Genomic DNA, 12,976 nt, shown 5'->3' with positions numbered 1-12,976 from the left:
CCTACTGTGATGAACCACCTCAATTAGGGGGACATTGGGCTGCTTTAGGCCCGTTCCCCAGCATAACGATTGTCACACGGTCATTACGATCTTAGCCCCACAATGCAGTCATTTCCAGAACTGACAGAAAGAACCAAGTTCCAAGAAGAGCAACGACCAGGACGACTAAGCTTGGATCAAGTAAGAAGTTTCACGAAAATGGAAAAGCCGCTCTGAACACCTGACCGCCAGTGTCCCATGCTGCGGAATCTCACGTCAGTCTCATGTCAGTCTCAGATGAAAAAACACCCCTGGGTCTGGTAAATGCCGGAAAAGTCTGTAACATGACAGGTCATTTTAACTTGCCTGAAAGTCTGTCCAATATTATACCTGAGGTAACTGTCTCCACCAATACCCCCATAAAGACACCGTGGATAATATCTTCACTCAAAACCGTAGACCAAACATCATTTCACCTCTGAAGTGCTCATTAAAGTATTGTTTTTTCCAATAGTTTAATAATATTGGCCAAATGAGTAGCTCTTATTTCGTCTTTTCCATTTTTCTGAATGAGAAATCATTCAGAGTGTAGTCTCTAAAATTAATGGTGTTTAAAAACGAAAATTAAACTTACTTCAGGAAAAAAGCAATTAATAACTCAGCATTCATTCTAGAACATTCTTTTAAAAAAGGAACTGACTTCCTTTGTACCACAACAGTTTTATCGTATTACTTGTACCACGATCTTGGAATTTGGGCTTTGTCCTGGCAAAAAATACAATAATACAATAAAATACAATAAAATAAAGTGCGTGGTGACCCTGAGTTGTACTTGCTTTGAATTGAAAGCATTTTCTTTATCATGGCTAAAATTTTGTCAATATAGTTCAATCAGATACTATGGTGGATCTTTGGGGAAACTGCTATAAAATAAAATGAAAGATAAGATTGTGTTCCCAAACATAATAACTGACATTTTTCTCTTTTTCCTTAAGCAGGAACCCAGCCCCCTGTGGCTGACGGAAGGGTCAGTGGAGGGTGCAGCAGCCCAGCCCAGAAGTGGAATCTGCAGTCTGCTATTCATCAAAGCATCCTCATTCCCATTCTTCCCGACTGTGCCCTTTATCCCCTGGGGTGAGGTTAAAAGAAACGACTGCCCACCAGCCTCCCCAACCAGGATGGGAGCCCTGCCAGCCCCCCACCCCCACCCCGTCCCTCAGGAACACGTTTCTTTTTCTCTTCTCCCCCATTCCTGCAGAAGCTTTCCGCTGCCATCCGTCCGTCATGCTATCTAGAACACACTCTCGCCGACTGCTCCCGCCACACACCCAGTCACGTCCCACTGATAGCTGTGTCCTGTGTTTTGGGGACCCCATCGCCTGCTGGGGTGGAGGAAACTCCGAGTCCCCATCAGGAGGTAGTGTCTTCCAGGCCGCCGGGGGCTGTAACCCCGGTCAGACACTCACACGCACCCCGTTTTCCACGGTCTCCAGCAAACACCTCACTCTGCAGTTCCCAGCAGGGAAGGGCTGCAGGGAGCAGCTTCGCTGCCATCTGTAGTGTCCCCTGAACGCCCTGGCTCTGACTCACAAAAGGAAGAAACAGGTGTACGTAATCTCCATGAAATCCCGGTTCATTTTCCAATTTTGAGCTCAGGACTCTTGAGCTCAGGTGAGGGAGGTGTCTCTGCCTCTCCCGGCAGACCTTCCCATTCTGCACGAATGAGACCCTGACCTTGGGATGGCAGTCGTCTAGGGGACAAGAACAGCCCACAGGCCAGGGACACACAGCGGGGCCTGGCTAGCTCAGCTCTGCCGGGGGTGTAAGCAGCTGCAGCAACTAAATTATGGACTTGGTCTTATATCTTGAGGATGAGTGGAAAACAGAAGAAAGAAGGTGCGATATGAGTGAAAAGAGCATGGCGCTGATAAGCTCCACGTGCAAAGTGGGCACCAGAACGGAATTCTGCGGGCATGCTCGCAGCGGCCGAGCCGAACAGCCCGGGACACTCGGGCAGTGCAGCCGATCTGGGCAACAGTGAAGAGAGAACACAATGATGATATGGAGACAGAGCAGACGAGGAGGCTGAAACGAGGCACAGTGAGGAATTTTGTAGCATTTCTAGCTGTCCGGAAAAGCCCAGCCCAGCCACCACTCTCCTTTCAAGTGTTATAGCTACAAGTCTTACAAATTCAACTTTGATACGTTTCCAGGAAAAAATTAAAAATGAAATTACATATGGAGGTGGGGGCCTGCCTGTATCTGACTTCACATCGGGTATTGCTCCCAAACACTGGTCCTTCTAACTGTGCTTGTGGGGGCAGGGAGAGGCGCTGGGCCAGTCAGGCAGCTGAGGACACTGCGGCTGTTAGCATTACGACATGCACCGTGTAATGAAACTCCAGTTGTGATCCTGTGATCCACCTGCTGCCCACACCTCACGCTTGTGAGAAATGCCCCTTTCTCCCGGAGCGAAGTCTGCAGTGCCGGAGACCGGACAGGCCCTGCTGAGCTTCTGCGTGGTTCTGCCTGGTGCTCGGAAGGAGCTGGGACTTGCTGCCCCTCTGGAAGGCTTGTCATTGTGTGGCAGGTGGCAGAACGGGGACAGGGACCCAGGCATCCTGACTCTGGTCAGACACTGTTCTCTCCCACAGCTGCAAACACCCCCTTGCTCTTCTCAGCTCCTCTGGGCTCTGTCACTGCCAGGCGAGGTCCACTTTCTTTCACCACGAACTCCCTGCTCTCCCTTTTTTGATAAATGACAGTTTCAAACTGACCATGTCCACTGCGAGGTGCACGTGGAAATTCTCTTGTGTTCACTGCTTAATTGGCTTCTTTCTAACTACAGAATCCATTTTGGAAAATAAGTTTATTTTACAAACATCTTTTCATGAATAACATGTATTCACTGCTGAACCAGGTAAAAACAGTTAAAACCTTGTGTCTCTTCCCCTGCTTCCATCCACGTGACTTCCGCGCACACACGTGTGCAGGTGGGTATACAGGCACCCCAGTCCAGCCCACAATTTGGGTTTCCATCTGCGCGTCACACAGCAGAACCGGGCCAGCTGTGCGACCTCGCGCAAGTGACTCAAATTCTCTAAGACTCAGTTCTGGCATTTAAAATAAGGGTAAGAGGAGCTCGTCACTGAGTTTACGGACCAGATGCTTCATCCAAGCCAGGACTTGCTACATAATGACATTCAGCTCTTCAGATAAAACCAGCGGGGACGTCCTCAGGGCAGTGCTGCTGAGGCAGACCCTGTTCTAGGCCTTGGGAACAGAGACCAGAGTCCTCACCCTTAAGAAACTGAACGTCTAGTTGGGGAAGATGACAGATAATACAATCAATGAGTAGATCACAAAGGTTGTTGGAAGGTGGTAAGTGGTACGGAGAAAGTCAAGCGGTGTAGAGGGCGGTGGTCACAGAAGGCTCATGTGTACAGGGAGCGGCTCCCCGACACAGCACGTGAAAGGCCCTGGGCTGGGAGGGCCATGTCTGGGTGGGACCAGCTGAGAGCGATGCCGAAGCAGGTTCCCAGGACAGTAACATCCAGTATTTACATGAACATCTTCTCTGCCTCCGTTATTACACAGAAAGCAACCTTCTAATGGCTACAGGGCATCCCCTGGGAGGGGTTTACTGTAAAGTATTTAATCCTCTCCTGCTGATCATCGAGGTTGTTTCCAATTTCTGAACTGTTTCCAGATACATTGGAAACAGCATTTTTACAGAAAGCCAGTTATGACATAATCCAATTTTGGGAAATAAGTAAGAACACAGACATGAACTGGAAGGGTATATACCCCCCACACTAAAACTTCAGTGTCTGAGCTTTTTCTGAAAGCAAACAGCTTCTCTGCGTTTTTTATTTTCCTAAAAGGCAGTGTTTTATAATCAGGGAAAAATGCCAAGTTATTGCTGCACAAATCCAGGAAGGGAAAAGGCAGTGAAGCCACTTGCTAGCGGGAAGAAGGCAGGCTCACTGAAACAGGACGAAGCACGCACGACTGACACCTACGCCATACTGTGTTCTAGCCACACGATGGATGCCACATCCACTTCCTGGTAGCACCTTTACACCAGTACATTCATGGCCCCCACTTCTAGAAGTGAAAAGAATTTCAAAAATGAAGAAGAGCACAATTAACACACTTTTAAGGAAAAAAGGAATATGGTTTGAAAGGACAAATACTTTCCTTTTTTAAAAAAAAATGAATTGTCTGGGAACTTGTATCATGGGATTTGACTGTGAACACGTGGGTGCACAGACTTGCCACAGCACCCAGACGACAGGCGTGTGTGACAGCCAGATGTTGCTGGCTCCAGGAAGAACCCAAACCTTTACTGCTTCAGATGGCATCACGTGACGGTAATTTTTCCAGAGTGTGTGGCCTGGATGGATGCACAGCCTTACAAATCTTATCTGGGGGCCTGACCCGTGTGTCTCGTTGGCGCTGCCACTGCTTCTGATTGATGGGGCCTGACGTGCCCCCAGACTTCAATTTCCCTCTGTACCCCTACCATAAAAGCATCTTGCATCGAGTGAAAGCACGGTGAGTGCTGCTTTCTAGACCTGGCTTTCCTGGATTCTGATGTCAAAGGAAAGTGACAGTCAGACAGAAGATTGCCGAGGTGCCGTTTTGGGGAGCAAAGATGCTTATTTCACCTTTCACATGAATGCAAATCGTGGTATGAAATGAAGGAAGGGTCAACAGCTGGTTGAAAATCGAGTTTCCAATCTTGGACAATTAAGCTTAAAATTCTGAAATACGCAAAGCAATTCTGTTCTCTATATTATACATGGAAAATATTTCAAAAGTAGCAATGCTTATCTCACTTATAATTTCAGAGTCCAGCTAAGGACTACTTTACAAACACTATGAAAAATGGAGTGAGTGCCCATCGAAAAAGGTAACTGATAAAGCTAACTTGACCTAATGCTGCAGAGAGCAAGCCTCGTATTAGAGATGACTTCTTGAACTCCAACCTGATGGAAAGGTCAGGAGTGGGAACTGTACAATGTATTCATCAATAATAATATTAAGCCCCCAAACTGTGCTTTAAATATAATTATAATTGTTTTCCTGTAAATAAGCATATATTTTAAGAGACTCTGAAACATACATAGAAACGCTGTCCTGCAAATGTAGTAAGATTTTAAAATCCCACTGCAGAAATAATGTAGCAATTAAAATAGCATTTATAACTAAATATGTTTAAATGTTTCTTCATATAAAAGAGTAAAATTTTAAGTCATTTAAAATAACCATCGGTTTCCCTATGATATAAAATTTTTAGTATCATTGTATAATTAATATTAATATCGCTTTTTGTTAATAATCTTATCTGTCAGATAATAAAGCAAAGATGTAATGAAAGATATATTCATGGAGAGAAGTTTTAGAATGTAAAACCAATGCAATATATAAACACTAATGAAGAAAATACAGAGGGTTTGAGAATGACTTTGATCAACCAATACATAGCTACATCCATCCAGCCACCGTCCACCCATCTTTTTAACCATCTTACAACTACTTGCATTTTAAGAACCATTCGTCCACCACCGTTACTTCCACTCCTTTCTTCTTGGTTCCCCCAAATTTTAAGGCCCTTTAGGCCTTTCCCTTTTTGCATGTATTTATAGATTCTGTAATAGGAAGCCAGGGAGGGACTGAAAAGATCTGACCAAATTGTATTTTATAATTGACAAAGTCACCAGGGAGACAGTGCGACGGAGTTTCTAAAGCTACTGATCCCTAGGTTGAGGGCCTGAGCAAAGCACAGAAATACAAAGTAAATGTTTCCTGGACCAAGAGTGGCATAAACCCATGAGAAAAAGTCCTATGTTACTTAAAAAATAGACACTGTTATAAAGTAAGATGGTTTAATGTTACAAATACAAAAGGTCACTTGAAATTTTCTTTCCAGTTGGAGAAACATCATATCTTTTTGACAAATCTTTTTGTACTCCGCCACCTCTGTGATTTGATATAGGTATTTGATGTAGGGTAGTAAATGGTGCTTTCTATCTTAAAAACAAACAAACAAACACTAAAATTCACAGTTTTCAATTAAAACTGTAGGGACCAACCCCTCCGCCCACCCGCAAAAAAAATCCCCTCAAAACTTCCTGGAGATTCATGCGTGGGCTGGGACCAGGCTACTCTCTCCTAGCCCACTTCTGCATCGCTCTGTACGTTAGATGACAGCCCACGCTGACTCAAGAGTTACCCTGTACCATCGCATCGCTCTCCTCCCAGAAAGCCACAAGCACCCTCCTGCCCAGGCTCCAGTCCAAAGCTTTCCAGGGTCCTCTCTCATCCGGATCTGGCGAGAACCCTCCCTTCCTGCCTCGTGTCTCGCCTCCAGCTAGTTCTCCTTGTTACCCACCCACAGAGCTCCCTGGATGAGTCCTGCCGCTCGCGGCCGCTGCATGGCATGGCCACGTCCTCCGGCCTGCTGAGTTCTGATGGCATGTAAGGCTCAGTTAACCCGGAGCTGTCTTACCTGGGGCCACTTGCAAACCCAGGGCACGAGTACACCTGATGAAATGCTCCCTAGGAACTTGGCGAGTGAGTGAGTGAGTGAACGGATAAACTGTTTTTATAAAAGTCTCAGCTGAACGCTCAGTAATTCCCACATTCATGCAAGACTCGATCAGAACGCAAACCGGACGTCTCAGCCACCCCTTCCCCTCTTTTTACGTCTCCTCACTTGACAAAGTATATTTCAGTTTGGTTACTTGGTGATTATTTGTCTGTCCTTCGCTCCCCCTCCAGAGTCCTGGGAATTCTGTTTTGATCCCTGCTCCCCGGCCAGGGCCAGGTAGTGGGTAACACACAGTAAAGGGTCAAGAAATGTTTGTGGAATAAAGAGTTAAATACGAAATAAAGCTGTGCAATGCTCCTAACTCGATCTCCCCACTTAATTTAGCACCGGTTTTACTTATGATTCTGAAATGGGTTGAGATCATCGAAGGCAGGACACTCAATTTGGAACTCTATTTACTATTATAAAAAAGAACATGTACAACGTGCTTCGGACGGTCCCTGGCGACCGTCAGAAACTGACTGTAGACATTGTCAGCGACACTCTCTGCTCTACCAACGGGCACCAGGTACGTCAGGAAGCAGCTCCTGGAGCACCACGCAAAGCATTTTACTTAAAAGCAAAAAACCCAAAACTTGATCTTCAAAATTTAAAGAATTTTATCACGTAAAACTGGCAGGGGCCTTGGGGCTCATTTTGCAAAGCCACCGTGCCACCCTGTCACCACGTGGCCCATTCCTCTTTGGGGGTGTTCTGGTAAAGGCCCACAAGAAAACAAGGCAGGATAACTTCAGGCAAAACAACACGGTAATGGGACCGAGAGGTGGCGGGGTGACCACTTCTGATTGGGTAGGAGGCAAACAAGCCAGATCTCAATCAAAGCACGCAGGTCAGGATGTCTTGGGAAGGGGTCAGAGGGGAAGCGGACAGGCCATCTGGGACGATGTGGACACACAGGAGCTGAGCCCCGAGGGACGTGGACGACTCACCAGAACTGGAGCCAAGGGGAGGGAGACTGGACGAGGGGCTGGGAGACCAAACAAGCCTCAGGGGCCAGGATGGCTGGGTCTTGTCGGCCAGAGGTAAAATACCAGGAATACAATTCACGTGCAGGGAGAAGCCACTGGAATGCCGTGTGGGTGGACTGGCAATCCGATGCATCTTTGTTTTTTTAAGGATGAGGCTGGCGCGTTTTAGGGAAGCAAGAGTCAGAGGCACAATTGTGGCACCAGCTGGACACGGAGGCCAGGGAGGGAGTGGGCAGCCCAGCAGGGATGCTGGGAAGTCACGGGGAGAGAACCAACCCCACGTGCTGCTTCTGCGAGGTGAGGTGGAGAGAACACTTAGGCAACTGTGTCTGTGGCCTGAGCTACTGGGAGGATGAGATGGTGGAAAGGCTGGGGAGAACACGGACTTTCAGAATGAAATCTGGAGTTCCACTTTGAATATACTGAGCGTGAGCTGGTCAACAGCCTCCCAAGTTCAATGGGGGAGAGAGTGGTCAGGCTGGCGTATGAACTCGGGAGTCTCTCGTGCGCAGCAGATGCCCAGGGAGAAAAGGTCGAGTCCTGAGCATCCTGACTCACAGTGGAGGCAGGTGACTGAGCAGCAGCCAGAGGACAGCAGGGAACCCAGAGAACATGTCGGCAGAAGAGCTAACAAGAGAGAGAGGCGAAGCAGGAGGCAGTGCTCAGTGGGCTCGCCACTGCTCAGCAGCCAATGCCGAAGGGAGGCAAGGAGCCCGGACTGACAGGTGGGCGTCTGGTCACCTGGATGACAGCGGGGCTCTCTCAGTACTGGGCGGAGAGGGCGGGATGGGTCAGAGAGCAAGTGGCCGGTGAGCAGCAGGAGACGGTGAGGACAGACAGCTGTCTGGGAAAGCGTGGGAAGCAGGAAAGCTGAGACAGGATGGCAGCAGCGGCAGAGGCCATGGGGCAGGAGGAGCAATGCAGGGCAGGTCTGTTTGCTGCAGGAGTGACCCGGCCGCCGGGGAGACTGACGGGGCAGGAAGGAGACAGGTAACCGGAGAAGCAGAGCCCTCTGGAAACGAGGTGATGGGTCCAATGAGAAAGGGATGACCTTTCACAAGGGCAGGGACACCTTGTCCCTTGTACGCGCAGGAAGAGATCAGATGCTGTAGCTCTGGGTGGGGGTTGGGGTGGGGAGATGAGTGAATCCCTGCCCTGTTTTACTGGTGAAGCACGGAGGGTCCTCAGGTGCCGGAGACAGTAGAAGATGCCAGAGGAAAACATCTGAAATAGCCACTTAGAAACACTACATGGCAGCATATTACTTTATGCTCCCTTGTGTCAAACTGTACTTCTGGAAACGTGAACCCGGAGTTCCCAGTTCAAGTCTCTGGATAGAAACAGCATAGGGCTCACATTCCTTCCCCGTGATCACCGCCCCCCCCCCCCCCCCGCCCCAGGACAGTGGATCTGAACCCTGGCTGCACATCAGAGACTCCAGAGAACAGTCTAGTCCAACCCCCAACCCCCGTATGAAGCACATCCCCAGTCCCCGGCCCTAAGAACGCTCGAGAGTAAGACGTGCACCCCGGTTTGAGAACCCTGCCCAGGGGCCCACCCCTCGTCCTTCAGTCCCTCCCCATATGAAGTGGATTTCGGATCCTTCTCTTCCTCCCCACCTACTGCTTTGGACACTTCCCAATTTGCCAAAATCATTCTGGAAACATGGCCCCACAGAAGAACCCCGCAGGTGTGGTTTGGGAGACAAGGGGCCTCTCGCCGCTCAGGGTGAGGGAGTTTCTCCCCCACTTTGGCAGACCAGCTGCACCCGCTCTGCCCACCAAGCTCGGCAGTCCGTTCTATATTCGTCCCACTGGTTTGCTGACCCTGAATTCACGATATTTATCTCTAAGTTTCACTTTGTCAGCTTAACCCACTGTGTGGCCTCTACATCTGGAGGGTGTCACGATGATGCCTGTGAATGTGTGTCATCCACACGACCTCGCACAGGCAGCAGGCAGACCCGCCTGACAGCCACAGCCATCCCGCCTGCGATGTGGGGCCGCCGCCCTCACGCAGGGGTCTTGGGGACAGCAAGTGTGGCGGTTACGAGAATGGCACAGGGACCTTAAAACACAGCTTGAGATGGAGTCTAGCCACGGCGGCCGGCCTGCGGTGTTCATGTAACCGTGTCTTCGTCTGAAAAGGGGACCACACCTGTCCTCATCCTGCTGGGTCCTTGTGTCCGGAGCAGCGAGCATCTGATGGATGCCACGTAACATCGCAATCGGCAGTAGCGCAGGACTGCCGTTGAGCCCACCATGTCCCCGTCTTCCGCCTGGGGGGATGGTCTGAGAAGCTGAGTTGAAAGTCTCACTGTGCGCAAGGCTCCACCATGGGTTGGCTGCAGGGACCCTCTCCAGAGAGGTGACAGGCTTCCATTTCTTCGGGAAGGATACGAATTCATGGTAGAATACAGTAACAGAGGCTGGAAGGGACCACAGAGCCGAAGCTTTTGTCACCTCACTCCCGGTTTCTCGATCTCGGCGTTCCTGACATTTGGGGCTGGATCGTTTTGCTGTGGGGGGCTGCCCTGTGCACTGCAGATTACTTACTAGCATTTCTGGCTTCTACCCATTAGATTCCAGTAGCCAGCCACTCCATGTCACGACCCCAAATGTCTCTAGACATCACCACATGTCCCCTGGGGGACACCAGCACCCCCAGTTCAGAACCACTGGTCTCGATGAAGATACTGAGGCCACAGGGCCTGCGGGACCTGACCCAGGTGCTATAGCAACTGGCAACAGTATCCCTCTCAACCTTCCGTTTAAAAGGATGTCTAGACTTTTGCCAGGCGAAATGAGAACCGCTGGCCTCCAGGCATGAAATCCACAGCTCCCCATTCTGATGCGGGGGCAGCATCTCGCCTGGCCAGCTCCTGCTGCTAGAAATAGCGGATCGGAAGCGACTAAGGAGACAAAGTACAAAGTACAAAGTTCTGGCTGGGAGGAAGAAAACATACCTTTACCCCCTGTGGCCAGTCACCCTAGGAAGTGCCTGCTTTCTCCTGGCGGCGCGGAGAAAGGAAGCAGCTCCGAGCAGGGAAGCCAGCCGGGTCATCCCTTTAATTAGGCGACTAGCTGGCGAGGGGAGCAGACGGGCGCCTGAGACAGGGAGTGCCCGCCCAGCTCTGAGAGATGAGAGCCCACGGGCCCTTCTGAGCTACGCTGAAGGTTGATGACAAACCCCAGCAAACGGCCTTTGAATGCCAGCCAAGATTTGGGAGGAACCAATGATAAAGAGAAAGTTCAGGAAAGTGAGAGAAGGGGAAATGTGCAGCTAATTATATTGACTTAAAAAGCAAGCTTTAGAAAAAGAAACAAATTTTATGACACAATGTTTCAATCGTATTCATTTCTCCTGTGGAAAATAAAGCAGCAGAGGGAAAAACTATAAGCTTTGGAATCAGAAAGACCTGGTTTGAATTCTGGCTACTTGTTACGGGTGTGGTTGTAAGTTTCTCCACCTTTTAGAACCTCAGTTGTCAAACAGGGAGAATGAGTCTCCGGAAACGGCAGTGAGACGTCAAGCTCGGGAAACAGACGGGAAACAGAGCAGTCCATGTTTCCTCCTCCTTAAACCCCCTACAGAGGAAGCCTCCAGGTGAGACAGTGTCACACTACCACCACCTGCTGGTCACATACTAAAATTGTCAGCATATTCTCCAAGAGGAGACAAAAGAGCTCCAAGTGTGAAAATCAGAATTGACCAACCGCCAGTAAACAACCCAGGAACCCACCGTTGAAGCACGAGCTCTGTACCCTCAAATGCTGGGTTCTGACCCTGCTGGAGCCGGCTCTACGGGGAACGAGAAACAAAAAGAAGCACCAAAGCTGAAAGTTGTCTTTCTAACCTCTGTCATTACAACAGCCACACCAAAAAAATGTCCATCATGGGAAATAATACATAAAAGTCAGGAACAACTCAGACGCTCCGGACTCACGCTCCACGGCCTGCCAACCACAGACTCTGACAGGAAGACACGCAATGAAACGGTTAGAAGGAAATGTGTGCACACGCTCCTTCTACACAGAGGAGCAAAAGATGGATGTAGTTTTATACTCGGGGCTGACAAGGCTGGACGGTGGCCTGCTGGAGGCGGGTTGAAGTGACATGCTCGAGAGCCATCTCAAGCACTGCAATATTGACGGTGATGGCCAGTCAGTGCAACAGAGATTAACAGCTGGAATGAAGCAATCGGGGACGGGGTGGAGCCCGCGGAACAACCTGACAGTCAAGGGGCGGGGAACGTGGCTGTCATGGCAACAGCAACAGTTGAGGCCGTGGGGCCAAGGCTGGCGCTCTCGGGAGACGGGAGACAGGAGATGGCCCGCACGGCTTGCTGAGACGCTCGGCGACACATGCAGACAGATGTGTGGGGTCTCTGGCCTGTGCTGCGGCCGTCGGCCCAGGTGTGATGTGTCTAAAAACGCACTCGGCCTTGGAGTGAGATATGACAAGCAAGTGTGCTACAGATGACCCCCTGGGGTCCCCTCCTACCTACAGCAAGGCTAACTCTTGGCTAGGACTTCTAGAGAAACACCTATAGAAAAAATGATTCATTGATAGAAAAAAAAAAAAATTCACAGCCTCCCAACAAGATTCAAGAAAACCCTCAGCCAATGGTTGCTGCAGAGATAATTGTTCTGAATCTATCAATAACGCTAAGCTGCCCCTTCATTGACTGCAAACACCAATTTCTTTCAGCCAGGATTATAAGTTGGTGTTCACGAGCTCACCGCTGCCATCGAGGTGATAAACAGTTTAAACCACAACAGGCTCTGACATGTAGATCAATTCCAGGTCCATAAAGAATCTACACAAGGGGTTCCAGGACAGGAATTTACAGCCACCAGTTTTTATTCTCTCTTGCTGCAAAAATTACTTCTGTCAAACACTTAGGAAAGTGAGAAAAAATGTAAAAAAATTAATTTTTCATGCACTACGGGAACAGCCTTTTTCCATGCAGAAGCCCAAGACGAATATGTCTCTGCATTTAAAAAATTACGCTGAGCTGCACATGGTGCCTCAGTCGAAGAGGGACCAACCCTCTGCGCTGCCTGCAGGCCGGCAGACGGCCATTTGAAACCCTGAACGGAGCTGTCTGGATTTTCTCTGAGGCCAGATGCGGGTCTCATGTTAGCAACGCCAAATTATAGTAGACATTTCATTTTAAAGCTCAGGTACTTAAATGTAAAACCTCACAACAGTAATAGTCATAAAGCAGTGGGGCACTGCACTGCACAGAATGGGTTCCTTTCTTCCCCCGTTAATTTAACGAGAACCTCCTGTTTTGTAGTTTTGCACACTACAAAGTGATCTATCTAATTAGGAGTTGCTCACACATGCTTAAAAGACAGAAACCCCCACGGTACCTGTATGTCTAGAGGGGAAGACTTTGAAAAGTTCT

The 12,976-nt window shown here is 49.2% G+C and overlaps 1 protein-coding gene across 15 annotated transcripts in view; it reads right to left on the bottom strand.

Annotated features, from left to right (window-relative positions):
• AGAP1 (ArfGAP with GTPase domain, ankyrin repeat and PH domain 1) overlaps window positions 1-12,976 on the bottom strand; it is a 513,425-nt gene that overhangs the window by 140,117 nt on the left and 360,332 nt on the right. The window lies entirely within an intron of this gene.

This window comes from Rhinolophus sinicus, linkage group LG01, assembly GCF_036562045.2.
Source record: "Rhinolophus sinicus isolate RSC01 linkage group LG01, ASM3656204v1, whole genome shotgun sequence".
Taxonomy (NCBI): domain Eukaryota; kingdom Metazoa; phylum Chordata; class Mammalia; order Chiroptera; family Rhinolophidae; genus Rhinolophus; species Rhinolophus sinicus.
The sequence above is the reverse complement of the archived record's forward strand: the minus strand, read 5'-3'. Positions and strand labels throughout refer to the sequence as shown.